The sequence below is a fragment of the Amblyomma maculatum genome, chromosome 8 (genome assembly GCF_055883805.1).
Source record: "Amblyomma maculatum isolate TAMU_Amacu chromosome 8, ASM5588380v1, whole genome shotgun sequence".
NCBI lineage: Eukaryota > Metazoa > Arthropoda > Arachnida > Ixodida > Ixodidae > Amblyomma > Amblyomma maculatum.
The window spans coordinates 88,961,309-88,969,407 of NC_139351.1; the positions used below are offsets into that span (position 1 = coordinate 88,961,309).

Consider the following 8,099-nt stretch of genomic DNA (forward strand, 5'->3'; position numbering starts at 1 on the left):
ACTGCGTCTTTACTTTTCGCATTGCCGATTCTACATCTTCATAGAAGCTTTCAACTGCCTGGTCATCATAACTACATGTAGGTGCATAGGCCTGTACAACCTTCAGTTTATATCGCTTATTAAGCCTAATTACGATGCCTGCAACCCTCTCATTAATACTATAGAATTCATCTATATTACCCGCTATATACTTATTGACAAGGAAACCTACTCCTAGTTGTCGCCTCTCTGGTAAACCTCGATAACACAGTACATGCCCATCCTTCAGTACAGTATATGCCTCATTCGGCCTCCTAACCTCACTAAGCCCTATGACATCCCATTTCATGCCCTCTAGTTCCTCTAACAGCACTGCTAAACTAGCTTCACTAGCTAGGGTTCTAGCATTAAACGTTGCCAGGGTCAGTTTCCAATGGCGGCCTGTCCAGCGGAGCCAGGCTTTCTTAGCACCCCCTGCTGCGTCACAGGTCTGACCGCCGCCGTGGTCAGTTGTTCCGCAGCCGCTGGTGACTGAGGGCCGGGGTTTTATGAAGCGAAGTAATGCTCTCGCATTAATAACTAAACACTGACCTTGAACAGATTTTTATTGCATTTATTGGATGACGTGGAAAAAAAATCTGTTGGTAATACTTCCACTTTATTGATTGTTTTCGATGTCGTCATCATACTATGTTTGGGGCACTGCGCGTGCTGGGGACCATATGCAAGCATGTGGTCTTCTCTCTCTTTTGCCTTTGGTTGCCGGGTTGCTCACGCACACGCAATCCGGAGCACAACGATCGCCTAGCTTCTGGATTCGAGAGCACTAAAACGAAAACAAAAGCCCAGAATTGTTACGCAGTGGAAGAAAATTAACACATAAAGGCTTCATTTTCCTGAAGACCTTTCTTCTAATAACATTCAGAAAATTCTCCGGTTAATAAAATACCCTTTGATATTTATAAAATAAACCTTCATTTGACTATTAGTCATCGGTGAGCATGCTTATTCAATATCATACTTGTGTAATGAACGCAACCTCCACATTTATTCTAAAACAGTTGATGCAGGTTGAACCATGGCTTGAACCTACTTGCACGAGCAAAAGCGTCACCGTTCGTGTGTGGTGTCCGTTCACGTTAACGTTCCAGCAGAAGCATGCTTCTCTTTTTTTGGGAGGTGGAGGGAAGGGGTGAGATGCATCTTTCCCAACTGCCGGCCGACACCTGACTCGCTAAGCGGCGAACACGTTTCAAGGTCATTTTCTCAGCGCAAAATCGCAGTCTCTCTCACTTTTTGGTGGACACCTGAACATGCTTGTTGCACGCGCGAAGACTCGTCCCCCTCTAACCTTCTCAAGCCCTTCAAGGTAATTCGTAATGTAAGTGCAAATTGGTTTACAGAAAAAGAAAGGCGCAGTATCTGTTATAGTTGGTTGGTTTGTGGGGTTTAACGTCCCAAAGCAACTCAGGCTATGAGAGACGCCGTAGTGGAGGACTCCGGAAATTTCGACCACCTGGGGTTCTTTAACGTGCACTGACATCGCACAGCACACGGGCGCCTTGCTTTTCACCTCCATCGAAAAGTGGCCGCCGAGGCCGGGATTCGATCCCGCGTCCTTGGGAACAGTAGTTTTCTGCGCGGACACCTGTACTGGGCCACAAAGGCAGTGAGGAAGGCGAGAGTTAAAATACAGAGAAAGATGTGCTGTAGTGGAAGCCTTCGGAGTAATTTCGACCAGTTGGGGATTTTTAATGTGCACTGACATCACACAGCACAAGAACGCCCTTGCATTTCGCTTCCGTTCGGTCCAGAGTCCTGAAGGGGCAGGCTTAAGCATAGCTGGAACCTATAGTTATATGAGCGAAAGCAAGTCAGCGTTCGTGTCTGTTCACGTTAGCGATTCGGAATGCAAAATATGGAGCAGCAAGGCAGCTGAGTCTGACGTCACGCGCGACTCGGTTCATGCGCAGTAGCGGCTGCGGCACCGCATGACGACCTTGGCCTGTCATGGCGGAGTGAACCTTTCGCTTCAAAAGATGGAGAAACAGAAGTTCTGCATTTGAGGATATTACATGACAGCGCTTATGTCTCCCATCTTCAGCTTCCTCTGCGGATTCTCGTTACCACACATGCAGTTGGCTACTCGCTGTCGCTGATCCTTTAATGCGTGCCTCTGTATCTCACACACAATTATTGGCACAAATTCGGAAGCTACTACGCTGAGTGAACCACCGGACAAGGATATAAAGCTCCGCCTACCTAAGCGGCGTGAACGTGCCTGCTTGGACTGGGGGTAGCAGTTCTGCCTGGGCATCCAAGGGTACCGAAGAGTTCGATTCCTATTAGAGCGCAGCTCTTTGGCGCCCGTTCTTGGGTTTCGCATCGTCTTCGTCGTCGGCCTCGTAACCAGCTCCGCCCCTCTTTCATCCCCACAGATCGAGCCGGCGCTTCGGCAACCGGAGCCTCGCAGGAAGAGGGGAGTGGGGTACACCCAGCGGCGAACGATGGGGCAGGATCGGGCGCAGCAATCGGAAAACACGAGGAAGGAACGGGGGGGTTCGCAGGAAGCAGCGCTAGCAGCGACTGACTGATGCCGCCGCTAGCGAGTCAAGACAACGTGACTACGTAGAACACCGCCGCCGCCATGCAGAAAGAGGAAGGGGTCCCCCCTCTGAATTCCTGCGTGGCGGCGAGGGCGCTCCCCGGTTGCCGAAACGCCAGCTCGCTGTCAGCAGATCACGGTGCGTGCATCCCGTTCTCACTCGCTTTTTTTTCGCCATTGGGCCCTCCTGCAAACTGGGCTACGTTATCTGGACTCGAAATGCTACACACCCAATGATCAATCAACGCCCGGTAACTACCATTTTCCCGGCCATGCTCGTGATCTTAAGGGGTTGTGCATTAAGCCAGTGCCAAAGTACATGCACGCGAAAGTAGATCCGCAAGAGGATCCTCATATAGACGCCACTGACATTTTTGCGTCATATATTTGAAGCCAAAGCTTAAGTGTCCCCTTCAATTTTCCCACGTATAAGCGTAACTTTCGCATCTCTTAGTTTTGACGCAGAATCTGAGTCCTCGACAAACAAACACAGACCCGCACGGAAACGCAGAGGTACCTATACAAAACCATGCACTCATTCTAAGGAAACACAACGCAGCTGACAGAGACGCTCCGCGATCGCTACCTGTGCCCAAATCAGGACCTCCGCAGATCGTCCTACTGCTACCAGGGAAAACTCGGAGTGGACAACTCATTCCACTGAAAGCTCCGCGATCTGCGGGCCAATCTGTGCAAAATGAAGGGCATGGACAAGGTTACAGTCAAATTTCTGGCAAACCTCCCTGGCAAGGCGTACCAGTACCTCTTGACTACATCAATGCAATCTAAACAGGAGAAGCCCCCCCCCCCCCCCCCCCCTGTTGAGTGGCAGACGGCCTCGTCACCTTTAGCCCAAAAGCCCGGAAACCGATCGAGCCGGACAACCTCCAACCCATATCTCACCTCCTGGGGCAAATTGGTGGATACGATGGCGAGGGATCGACTGTCTAAGTACCTCGAACAACACACCTTCGCGGGCACCATGTTCAGATTTCGCCCACACATATCCGTGCACGATGTCCTGCTCCAACTCGACCGCGAAATACTAAACCCCATCTAACATACAAAAATCGTCCTCGCCCGCGGCCTCAAAGGGGCGCCCGACGACGTAACTCATGAGGTCATACACGCTTGAGTCAAACACACTGTGGTATAAACACCTTAAACTACATCAAACGATTTCTCGGACACACTGTCTTACATGAAAATATTGGACTAAGAACACAGACCTTTCTTCCTTAGCACGAAAGGCACTCCACAAGGTACAGTGTAGTCCCTCTGCTATTCAACATTGTCATTATGCGCTTATTTTCCTTGTTCGGTGAGGACGAAGGAGTGTAGGAAGCGCTGTACGTCGACAACTTCACCCTATGGCCTACGCAAGGGCGCCTGGAGGACATAGAGACCAGACTACAAACGGCCGAACGCATAAGGGACCGCTATACTGACCCTGTGGTCTCCAATGCTCAAAGCAGAAATCGGAATTCGTGCATCTGCGCCCCTCACACATGCTGGACTCAAATGAATCTTTCCTATTAAAGAGGTCCCGCTCAAGGATATAGAAAACTCAGTCTTCGGCCACATCATACACAACCAGCGACGATGCGACACAACGCTCGCCAAACTCCGGCAGGGGACGGACCACGCCTCTTTGTTTCATATGAACACCTCTTCGTTTTTCCTCCATCTAAACAAAGCCGGTCGGGTTCGAACCCGGGTTTTTCGGCACACTTAACCACTGCGCCACCACGGGAGGGGGGGGGGGGGGGATATTAGCTGGCGGGGGTGGTTTTTTTTTTTACTTTTTCTTGTTTTTTTTGGGGGGGGGAGGGGCGGGGGGGGGGGCGTTAGCAGCACGGAATACTTAATGACATGTCTACATGTACGCACTACTTGCCTCCCTCTGTGGGACTAACAACGAATGACAGTGTCCAGCGAAAAAGAGTTAACAGAAATTGTGCCTGATAACAAAGTGTTTCGCTGCTCCATCTTTCACATAATTATTACCGCGCTTGAAGTACCGTACTCGGGAACATCCGGCTTTAACGTTGTCTGTGTCGGCAGTAAAAGATTCCATATATTTGTCTAAGTGTGCGGAGAACTACATCTAAGCGCATAACTGCGCCACTTCATTCATTAGTGCACCGTCTTAGTTCTCCACTAGCGTCCACACGTTACATATATCATATGACTGAACAAAACATCTATCTGGCTGTGGAGCACATTTGAAGGACAACCTTGTTCACATAGGTATAAGTGAGAAAAAAAATAACTTGAAATTTTATACTCGTGTATATTTTTGTTGAAACTAATATCACAGGTCATTAGCTACACATAGCAGATAAAAGCAACAAAGCAAGCGTGAATTACGATGTAACCGTAACATTTAACGAAAAGTATTTTTGCATGAGGAAGAATCTTTTTACTACCAAGAAAGCAATATATATATATATATATATATATATATATATATATATATATATATATATATATATATATATATATATATATATATATATATATATATATATATTCTTATATATATATGTAGGAAAGGTAGGGGCGCACGAACGAAAACAATGATTAACACCAGAACTAAATCATTCTTTTCGTTCGTGCGCCCCTACCTCTCATGTATATTTCTGGATCCTGAAAGATATATATATATGGCAACACACACACACACACACAAATGTGTGTTTGTGCGTGCGTGCGTGCGTGCGTGCGTGCGTGCGTGTGTGTGTGTGTGTGTGTGTGTGTGTGTGTGTGTGTGTGTGTGTGTGTGTGTGTGTGTGTGTGTGTGTGTGTGTGTGTGTGTGTGTGTGTGTGTGTGTGTGTGTGTGTGTGTGTGTGTGTGTGTGTGTGTGTGTGTGTGTGTGTGTGTGTGTGTGTGTGTGTGTGTGTGTGTGTGTGTGTGTGTGTGTGTGTGTGTGTGTGTGTGTGTGTGTGTGTGTGTGTGTGTGTGTGTGTGTGTGTGTGTGTGTGTGTGTGTGTGTGTGTGTGTGTGTGTGTGTGTGTGTGTGTGTGTGTGTGTGTGTGTGCTGCCATTGGCCGATTTCAATATAATAAAAGCTCGCTGCAAGGACCTGTACACACGTAGTAGCATACAGGCGATAGAGAAGCAGGTTGGCATAGAACTCAAAAGCCCTAGTGAGCAAACTTACGACAGAAAACTGAAAAAGAATGTTCTGGGCGGCAGCTATAGCATCAACCGCAAGAAATATTCATCGCAATTAGACTATCCGTTTTTCGCGTACACAGTCAGTTTAATTATGGGAAGAAAACTAGATGGCATTGCGCATAAAACGCCAACTGTCCCCTTGGCCAATGGACAGAAATTCTGCCCGTGATCATTAGTGTTACTGAGTGCTGTGTTCACGTCCCTCGTACCGCACAGCAGGATATGTAGTAGGATATGTTCTCTTGCTGACTCAGGAATACCTCTCCTGCTTTCTATCATGCCTACGTTTCAACCTTGGACTTGGATGAAGCAGAACATCGCTCGTGGTAGGAGGTCCAACGATCCTGCGATTGAAACTTTAGCACTGTGATTACTGTAAAGAAAATTGATATTGCATCCCTTCTCGACATTCCATGGCGGCGCCTCATGATTGAGTCAACGACGCATGCTTTTATAAGCGACTGAACCGTACACCAACGGGAGAGGCACCGATGATATTTACCATATGTGGGCAATAAGGGTGGCGTAGGGATGGCGGAAAAATAAAATGATCCTTAGGACGCCTGAAAATGAAAATAATTAATTAGACTTTTTTGCGGGCGAACCGCTTGCGATACAGAACATGTTCCTTCCAGAACCTGTTTCTGTCAACCTGTTTATTTACAGTGACAGCAAAGTTTTTGGTCTCTGTAATATGCTTGCCTCACCGAACACAACATGCCGAAAACCGGGTGATCTCAAGTAAGCTCACATTTTGTTAAATTTGTGAATAATTCCACTTTAGTAACACAATAGGGTAAAAGATTTGTTGTTTACTTTTTCGACTGACTACAAAAGTCCATGTGGGAAACATGGTTTCGGTATACAACTTCTGAAAAACAGCGCATACCCAAACAAACATACCAGACTTGAAGAGAGATATACACAGCGCTAGTTAACAACGGACGGTTTTCTTCTTCCTCAATCAGAAGAATAATTATTATCGAAACGCCCTCTATTCTTCTTCATTTGTTATCTGCCGCACATTCCTCTTACTTTTCTTTCTTTTTGTGCGCGTGTACAATGTTGTCTGCCTTTACGACTAAGGACATCATCATCATCATCTTCTTCTTCTTCTTCTTCTTCTGATTGAGGAAAAAGAAAACCGTCAGTTGCTAGTCAGCGCAGTGTTTGTCGCTCTTCTTGTCTAATGTGTTTGTGTTTGCGCAGTTCTTCTGAGGATTTTCAACTAATTACCCTATCAATACGTTTTGACGCAGCTCGCTTTACAGAATTATCTAATATATCAATCCAAAAAGCTGTGTGAAAATGCACAAAACAAAATCTCAGAGTAAGGACGTTGGGTTTTCCATGGTTCACTTACACGGTTGATGTTTGTGCAAAAAACCTACACTTATATCACAAAGGCATGAGATACGACATAAAATGACACGACAGGAGCCAAACCTCTAAGTTCAGTGACGACTGATCGCGCCCGGCGAGTGTATGTGTTAGTTTATACAGAAGTTGGTTGAAAAACGTTTCCTGCCCTTGACCTGGTGTCATTAAAGGGGGAAGTTGCACTTTTGCCCGGTCGTTTACGGCCCGCAGTTTCCTCTTCACTAAGTAAGCGTACACTAAACCCACAGGTTATACACATCATGACAACAGAAAGAAAGGGATGTTAAAGCAAGCACTGTAGTCTATAAATATAAAAAAATACGCCAAATGCATTAAAAAGGCTAAATGCACACTTTATGCTAAGCAAGTAACACGATTTTTATGGGTGCTAAGAGCAGATGTGAATGCGAGAAGCAGAACAACCCATAGTTTTGATACATATCCGCAAAGTGCGACCTAGTTCTAAGAAAACTTCGAGTAAATAGAGCATTACTTCATTTCCCTTGGCGCCCGTGTAGGTGGCTGGCCGCTGCAAAAGACAACGGAATCAGGAAGACACGCTACACATCAAACAAATAAGTGGAGTGAAAGGGCTGCAATTCCGGCACATAAGCTCAAGGCAATAAACTGCAACCAGAACATGAAAATTCAAACATTTTTTGAGAGCTGCAAAGCTACAAGGAACAATGCGGTGAGAGATGATGCAATAATTTTTTTGTCCTACAAAAATTAATTGCTGAGTGAGGATCACAAGAGAATTTATATTCAGGAGAGAATGCCTTAGGAAATAATGTCATTTTCAGGGCGTCTTCTTTCTTTTTCAGCTTGGAAAAATTCCTTTGAAAGAAAAGCATTATGCGTAGCGTCAACCGAGTCGCATCACCTTGCTTCTTTTTCTCCCTTCTGGTCGTCATATGCCAAAACGTTTTGTGGAGGAGTTTGTTTTTTCCGAGA

General features: G+C 46.2%; 1 long non-coding RNA gene across 1 annotated transcript; it reads right to left on the reverse strand.

The window, feature by feature from the left end:
* Window positions 1-576: 576 nt before the first annotated feature.
* Window positions 577-7,676, reverse strand: LOC146181745 (uncharacterized). Its single transcript, XR_014700019.1, has 3 exons — window positions 7,639-7,676; window positions 6,268-6,328; window positions 577-805 (listed from the first exon to the last, which is right to left on the reverse strand). It is a non-coding gene; the product is annotated as an uncharacterized LOC146181745 (long non-coding RNA).
* Between the last annotated feature and the right edge of the window lie 423 nt (window positions 7,677-8,099).